This window comes from Nicotiana tabacum, chromosome 8 (genome assembly GCF_000715075.1).
Source record: "Nicotiana tabacum cultivar K326 chromosome 8, ASM71507v2, whole genome shotgun sequence".
Lineage (NCBI taxonomy): Eukaryota > Viridiplantae > Streptophyta > Magnoliopsida > Solanales > Solanaceae > Nicotiana > Nicotiana tabacum.
This window is the reverse complement of record NC_134087.1, coordinates 8959254-8968314: the sequence shown is the minus strand read 5'-3', so window position 1 is coordinate 8968314 and position 9061 is coordinate 8959254.

Genomic DNA, 9061 nt, shown 5'->3' with positions numbered 1-9061 from the left:
TTCCCCCATTTCTGCTTCTTATTGCCTTGTTCAATTGTATTTTGTGCTATCGGGTTGGTTGGCTCGGGTTCGGAGTGGTTTTGGTAAGGTTTGGGACACTTAGTCTCTTTTGAGTAAGCTTAAGTTGGAAAAGTCAACCGAATGTTGACTTATGTGTTAAAGGGCTCGGATGTGAATTCCGATGGTTTGGATAGCTTCGGGAGGTGATTTGGTACTTAGGAGCGTGATCGGAATGTGTTTTGGAGGTCCGGAGTAGATTTAGACTTGAATTGGCGAAATTGGAATTTTGGTGTTTTCCGGTTGATAGGTAAGATTGATATAGAGGTCGAAATGGAATTTCGGGAGTTGCAGTAGGTCCGTTGTATCATTTGGGATGTGTGTTCAAAATTTCAGGTCATTCGGACGTGGTTTGATAGACTTTTTGATCGAAAGAGGAATCTGGAAGTGTTTAGAATTCTCAGACTTGAATCTGATGCAAATTTGGTGTTTTGATGTTGTTTTTGAGCGTTCCGAAGGTTGAAAAAAGTTTGAATGATATTATGGGATATATTGGCATGTTTGGTTGAGGTTCCGAGGGCCTCGGGTGAGTTTCGGGTGGTTAAACGGATGAAATTGCATGTTGAGAAGTTGCAGATTTTGCTTCAGGTCTGTTGCAAACCTTTTGTTCTTCGCGATCGCATAGAAGGGGTTGCGATCACGTAGGCTTAGGTAGGGGCTGAGGCAGAGTTTCCCTACGCGATCGCATAGAGTTGGTTGCGATTGCATGGGTCTATGTGGTGTACCTTCACGTTTGCGTGAGTCTTGTTGTGATCGTGTGGGTCTGCGTGTTATTGCTTCGCGATCACGTAAGGTTAAGCGGGGGCAGTCAGCTTTTATGTTTCGCTATCGCAATGCTACTTTCGCGATCGCAGTGAAGGAAATTTAATAACTGGGCAGAATGTTTAAAAAGGCCATTTCCGCAATTTTTAGCCTAAGTTCCTCCATTTTTTGCGATTTTGAAGCTTTTTGAAGGGAATTGAAGAGGGAATCAATGGGGAACACTTGGAGGTAAGATTTATGGACTTAATACTCAATACTAATGTGATTTCTACCTAATTAATCATGGAAATTGTTGAATTAAGCCTAATTATTGAAGAAGTAGGGCTTGTAATTGGAGACTTAGAATTTGGGATTTGAGGGGCCGTTTGTGATTGGATTTTGGTGCTTATGATATGAATGAACTCGGGGAGTGATAAGGAGTCTATTGATGTAATTTTTATCGGATTTTGAGACGTGGACCCGGGGGTCGGGTTTGGCCAATTTCGGGATTTTGTGTTGTAATTTGATTTCTTTCGAGTGGGCTTTGTTCCTCAGCATATTTTGATGGTTTTGCACTGATTTTGGTTATATTTGGCACATCCGGAGGCCGATTTTAAGAGGCAAAGGTGTCGCGAGCTAGAGTTTGGACCGGATAGAGGTGAGTAATGATTGTAAATATTGTCCTGAGGGTATGAAACCCCAGATTTCACATCGTTGTGCTATATTGAGGTGACGTACACGCTAGATGACGAGCGTGGGGTCATGCACCGTTGGGGATTTAGTCCATCCCAAATAACTATTGTACCGCATATTTGATTAAAAAATTGTTTGCTATCATCATGTTTTGGGCTGAATGCCATATTTGGGCCCCGTGTCAACTATTTGGACCCTTAGGGGATGTTTACTGCTACTTCCTCATTGTTTTAATTTTATATCTGCACTCAATCATGCTATATCCTACTGTTTTCATAACTCAGTCATGTTTACTCTGTTTTAACACTTTAAATGATATTTTGGGCTGAGCATCATGTTATAATGTACCCGAGTGGCTTTTATAGATTTCTGACTAAGCAGGGCCGAAGGCCTGTGTTGTGAGGATTATTATGGGATCGGGTTGTATGCCGCAACAATGTTGTATTGATTATGATTATGAGCCCGAGGGCCTAAGTTGTACGCCACAAGGTGGCTTGATATGAGGCCGAGAGCCTATTTGATTATGCTACGAGATGGCTTGATATTGCGCTTGGGTCGTAAGAGGCCCCTCCCGGAGTCTGGACACCCCCAGTGAGTGCGGGTACCCATTGTGATATGAGATATAACCCGAGGGGCTGGTGTTGTTCTATGTTATTGCCCGAGGGGCTGATTCTATTGATATGGTGCCCGAGGGACGGATTTTATGTGTTTATCTTTTCTAGTTGCCTTTCATTTACTTGTTTAACTGTTAAAAAAGTGTTTTAAAGAAGCTTATTCTGAACTAAGGTGTTTTTATAAGATTTCACTGTTTCATTGCCTTTTATTGGTTTTACACTACTTCTTTATAACATGTTGTTGTGTTTTACATGATTTCTTATCGCAGTCTTCATTTATTTTTATTACTCACTGAGTTGAAGTACTCACTTTACTCCCTGCACCCTGTGTGCAGATTCAAGTTCTTCAGGTCCCGCCAGTGAGGGTTGATTACTCAGCAGGCTATTCGGAGTCCACTAGGTAGCTGCTCGACGTTCGCAGTCCAGTGTTTCTCCCTCCGATTTTATTTCCCTTGTTCTAGTCATGTAATAGATTGTATAAACTCTTTCATACTCTTAGACTATGTTAGATGCTCATGACTAGTGACACCCCGATGTCGGGATGTATTTGGTTTTCCGCAGTTGATATAGTTCACTCTATTATGGGATTTATCATTATTAATGACTTAATTATGAATTATTATCTGTTAATTTAATTGGGAGTTTGTGTTGGCTGGCCTTATCTTCACGAAAGGCGTCATCACGACCGGGTCTGGGTTTAGGATCGTGACAAAAAGGCATAACTTTTTATATACCCAGAATATTTTATTAAGCAAGAAGAAAACAAGATCCAAGAGAATGATTCAAGTTTTATTCAGTGTTAATAAAAGAATTTTTATTAAAAAAAATTGCGGGGCGGAGCGGGAAGAGTGCAAGACGGGTGAACGCGAATTTAAATCCTATGCGGGGCGGGGCGAGTCTAAATTGCGCGGCTTCAAACAGAACCTGCCCCGCCCCACCTGCCATTTTTAGGTATTAATACTACCAACTTTTAAAGGAAGATGTAATACATGTATAGGTAATTTTGGCCCTTTTCCGAGAAAAATTACTCAACTTGAAAGAATATAGTTATGGACATAGAAAAATTAAAGGGAAATTACTAGTTATGTTAGCACATAAGTAAGTTAGTACAAAAATTAGCCAATTTATAAAATATTAGCTAATTAGTTACTTGTAGCAAAAAAAAAATTAAATTTTCGCTTTCTTTTAAGGGGATGTTGGTGGAATATATTCTATACATGTTAAGGAATTTAAATCTAAGTTTTGAGATGATTTTGTAGAGTTTTGAGGTGGATTCCAAGTAAAGATGAACAATATCACAGTTTGTACCATTTGTGTATCATATATGTATCATCTTTGTATCAAATGTGTATCACATGTATATTCATATATATGTGAGATACATGCATGATACATATTTGATAGATGTCTCCTACAAGACTTTTTTGAACTCGAATTAACTATGAATTTTGATAGCAAATCAGTCAAAATCACCTCCAATCTTCCTCAAATTTTGTGTATTGATTCATGTTAGTGAACTGTATTTGTAAAATAATTTTGAAAAATATAAATTAACATAAACAGAAATGAAAAACAAAAATAAAATTTTAATCCGAGCCCACTGAATTCACAGTGTTTCCTTAAGGAATTTAACCCCCTCATAGTACCCAAGGTTATGGATTATTTCCTCCCAAGATAGAACGAATTACACACTGGTGTAGTGGTACTTCAAACCCAGTATTTCAGTGAAAACAAAGTTCGGTAGCAAATCACACTTATTGTTGCTTTGCTTGATGTTAAAAGTATGCAAAAGGAGGAGGAGAAACTCAAAAAATCGTATGGAAATTCTGAGCAGAATAGTCTTATATGTATAGCCAAAGTTGGGCTGAAATCTGAAGAGGTGCAACAGTCACGACCCGGATTTTTCACCCTCGGGAGTCGTGATGGCGCCTACTAATGTGAGCTAGACAAGCTGACTATTGAGCAAATTACCTTTTTACCCTTTTTATACTCTTTAACAATTATAAATCAATAACGTGTAAACAGCGAAAATTTCAATAAACGGAAGAAATGCAGTAAATTATCTAAAATATGTATCTAATACAACTGTTTAAGCCTCAACCACCCAGAACTGGTGTCACAGACGATCTAAGATTACTACATATAAAGTCCAAAAAATAAACGATACACTATTTTTGAATTAAGGAAATGAAACAGGAATAAAGGGATAGAGGGAGACGCTAGGGCCTGCGGACGCCTGCAGGACTACCTTGGATCTCCACGTGGACTGAAGGCAGCCACCCAATCTACGATCCAAAAGCTGCTTTGGGATCTGCATACAGTGCCGAGTGTAGTATCAGCACAATCGACCCCAAGTGTTGGTAAGTGCCTAGCCTAACCTCGGCGAAGTAGTGACGAGACTAGGACCAGACTACCAAATAACTTGTGCAATTCAAATATATATAGCGGAAAAGAAGAACAGTAATATACAGTCAAGTATGAGAGGGGTAGCTGCGGGGGAAATACCAATTTAGATTAGAAAGACAGTGGGTAAATGAAAGAAGCAACATATCTCAAATATCAACAAAGAATCAGAAATCAATAAGTGCACGACATCACCCTTCGTGCTTTTACACTCGTCCTCACCAAAGCAATCAAGCAATGAAAATGTGCACGGCATCAACCTTCGTGCTTTTACTCTTGTCCTTACCATATAATCAATAAAATTGGCACGGAATGGCACATCGTACGACACGGCATGACCCATCGTGCTTTACACTCTTTCCTTACAAATCATACACAGCATCACCTTTCGTGCTTTAACACTCTCTTACCAAAACAATACACGACATCACCCTTCGTGCTTTAACTCTCTTCCTCACCCAAACAACAATCACAAACAATAGGGCAAGGAAATGAATGAAATTACAATAAGAATCTCAGCAAGGGAATAATGGTTCAACAATCGAGTCCCGGCAAAGGACAACATCAAAATAACAACAATATCTCGGCAAGGGAGTTAATGTAGTGATTCTTTTCTCTTTTTCATTTTTACTTCAAACTCACTTTAAAACTTGAGCCAATGCTCCAAAGGGTTCAATTACCACTTATACTTTCACAATTCGTTATACAACTTGAGCCAACGCTCCTCAATGTTCAAATGTCATAATTATTTCCACAAACTTTGCCCAACAAATAGAAATCATCACCAAAGTATGAATAATACAACGAAGTCATGATAATCACAATATAATACTCACGGGCATGCTAGACACCAACGTATAGATACTCGTCACCGTACCTATACGTCGTACTCAACAATTACCACATAGCAAATAGGACTCGACTCCTAATCCCTCAAGCTAAGGTTAGACCAAACACTTACCTCGATGCCACGAACACAATTCACATTTCAATTATCGCTTTACCCCTTGATTCCACCACCAAATCGCTCGTATCTAGCCACAAGTTACTTAATTACATCAATAAATGCTAAATAAATCAACTCCAATGCATGAAAATAGGTTTTATAAAGTTTTACCCAAAAAGTCAAAAATCGCCCCCGGGCCCATATGGTCAAAACTCGAGGTTCGAACCAAAACCCGATTACCTATTTTCCACCGAAACCAAATATATAATTTATTTTGAAATAGAACCTCAAATCGAGGTCCAAATCCCCAGTTTTTTGAAAAAACCTAGGTTCTACCCAAAACACCCAATTCCCCCATGAAAATCATTGATTTTGAGTAGAAATCATGTGAAAAGATATTAACGATTGAAGAAAACGAGTTAAAATTGACTTACAACTGATTTGGAAGAAGAGTTGTCTTTGAAAAATCGCCCAAGAGTGTTTAGGTTTTGAAAGAGTGTGAAAAATGAGACATTTTCGGTTAAGTTACAAAATTGCAGGTTGCAGATGTCGCAATTGCGGCTGCGAACCCAAACTTCTGCTGAGTTCGCATTTGCGAAAATGGGCTCGCATTTGCGATCTAGGAATTGCGATCAACTTGTCGCATTTGCGACGACTGCCACAAGCTGGGGGATCGCATTTGCGATTAAAATCCTCGCAATTGCGAGATAGGCTGGCCTGGGCTACTTTTGCAATTGCGACATAGCCCTCGCGTTTGCGACTTCGAATTTGCGAGCCAGGCTTCGCAAATGCGAAGCCTACAGGCCTGCACTAAAACAGTTGAAGCCTGCAATTCCTTAAGTCCAAAAATTCACCCCGTGGCCATCCAAAACTCACCCGAGCCCTCGGGGCTCCAAACCAAACATGCACACCAACCTAAAAATATCATACGGACTCGCTCGTGCATTCAAATCACTAAAATAACATCAACAACTATTAATTTAACATCAAAATCAAGAAATTTCTCAAGAACTTTAAATTTTTCTATTTTCTCAAATACGATCCGATTCACGTCGTTTTAAGTTCGTTTCTTACCAAATTTCACAAGTTTATCTTAAATCACATATAAGACCTGTATTGGGCGCCAAAACCAAAATACGGGCCCGATACCATCAAGTTTTAAACAAATTTCATTTACAAAACTCATAAATAATTTCAGAAAATAATTTTCTTTAAAAATTCATTTCTCGGGTTTGGGACCTTGGAATTCGATTCCGGCATACGCCCAAGTCCCATATTTTCCTACGGACCCTCCAGGAACGTCAAATCACAGGTCCGGGTCCGTTTACCCAAAATGTTGATAGAAGTCAACTTAAATTCATTTTAAAGTCAAAACTCATCATTTTTCATAGATTTTCACAAATTGGCTTTCCGGCTACGTGCCCGGACTACGCATGCAAGTCGAAGTGAGACAGAAAGAGGTTTTTAAGGCCTCAAAATGTAGAATTTACTTTTAAAACAAGTGATGACCTTTTGGATCATCACAACAACTCTTTAGAATGGCTGTTTATGCAAAACGGCCATAACATAAATGACATAGCATAAATGGCTATTTACTCAATAATAAAGAAGGAAAATTGAATAGGGTACTTTAATTTTCAATTACACAATTGAAAACGGATTGGATTTAATATTAATATTTATTTTAATATTAATATTATGTTATTAAAACAAATATTTAATAACATTTATGTTAATATTATACTATTAACAAATAAATTTGGTCCAAAAAAATTAATTAATTAATCGATCATTTGACCAAATCCAAATCCGAATCTGAATCCAAAGCCAAAGTCGAAGTCGAGCCGAGCTCGCGATGACAACGACGTCGTGAGGCTTGCCTTCTTCTCAACTCTTTAAGAGCTAGAAGAAGATCAATTGCTTATATACCCATAAAAAATCTCTTCCTCTTCCAATATGGGACAATGTCCCTTTGCAAATGGGGGAAACTTAAAATTTCACTCAATTTTTTTTGTTTCCCTCCATTTCCCATTCACCCTATTTTAAGCATATCATATACTTAAAATCCCAACAATCCCCCACATGAATGGGTAATGGCTATATCACGAAAATATTCATGAAAAACTGTGTGATTTGCAAGCAAGGATTAATTACATCTGGATAAGTAGGTTTCCCTTTGAACTTTCCGTAGTGAACTTATGTCGGATATACTCGGTCAATCGGTAGATTTGATATCTTTAAACCGTCGAACTTTAGTGTATATCTAGACAACCATAAGTCATACAACCAACTCTTAACCGTCTTTGGTTCTCATTGTTGTATTCGTTTCAGCCATAAACACAGCCTGGTTTCATAAATGCATAGAGAACTGGCCTTGCAAAATTCTTCTTGAAGCGGCTAACACTTCACACTTACATAGGTGATTCCTAAACGTGTCATCCCGTAGATAAACTATTTGATATACCCCGTATCAAATTTAGAAATCATTTAAAAGCCTTATTGCTTATTCTTGATACTGAACATTGTCTCATCATGAGAATGGACCAAAAGTTTAGTTGATATTGTTGAACCGCCATTAATGACTTTATTTGATTTCCTTGAACCTAGATCATGGGATCTCTAGTCTTCTAGGTAGAGTTATCGCCACTATGACTTGTTCTCGGCCACAGTCTCATTCCCCTTAATGATTTCTCAACTACCTCTCTAGTTAGGCCTTTTGTAAGTGGATCTGACACATTATCACTTGACTTTACATAGTCCATCATGATAATTCCTCTAGAGAGTAATTGTCTAACGGTTTTATGTCTTCATCGTATATGACGAGATTTATCGTTATATATAACGCTCCCAGCCCTTCCAATTGCCGCTTGACTATCGCAATGTATGCATATTGGTGCCAACGGTTTGGGCCAAAATGGAATATCTTCCAAGAAATTCCAGAGCCATTCAGCTTCTTCACCGGCTTTATCCAAGGCTATGAACTCAGCCTCTATTGTAGAGCAGGCAATACAAGTTTGTTTGGATGACTTCCAAGATACCGCTCCTCTACCAATAGTGAATACATATCCACTTGTGGACTTAGAATCAGTTGAACTTGTGATCCAATTTGCATCACATTATCCCTCAATCACCGCAAGATATTTACTGTAGTGCAAAGCAAAGCCCTGAGTATGTTCTAAATATCCCAAAACTCGTTTCATTGACATCCAATGAGATTGACCTGGATTACTCGTGTATCAACTCAGTTTACTTATAGCACAAGCTATATCTGGTCGTGTACAATTCATGATGTATATTAAGCATCCCAACACATGAGCATAATCCAATTGTGATATGCTTTGGCCTTTGTTCTTTGCTAATGCAAGATTCACATCAATTGGAGTCTTTGCAACTTTAAACCCTAAGTGCTTGAACTTTTCAAGTACTATATTAATATAATGAGATTGTGACAATGTCAAACCTTGAGGAGTCTTATGGATCTTAATCCCTAGAATTAAATTAGCAACTCCCAAGTCTTTCATATCAAACTTGCCAGTTAGCATACGCTTAGTAGAATTTATGTTGGCAATGTCATTACTCATTATCAACATATCATCCACATATAAGC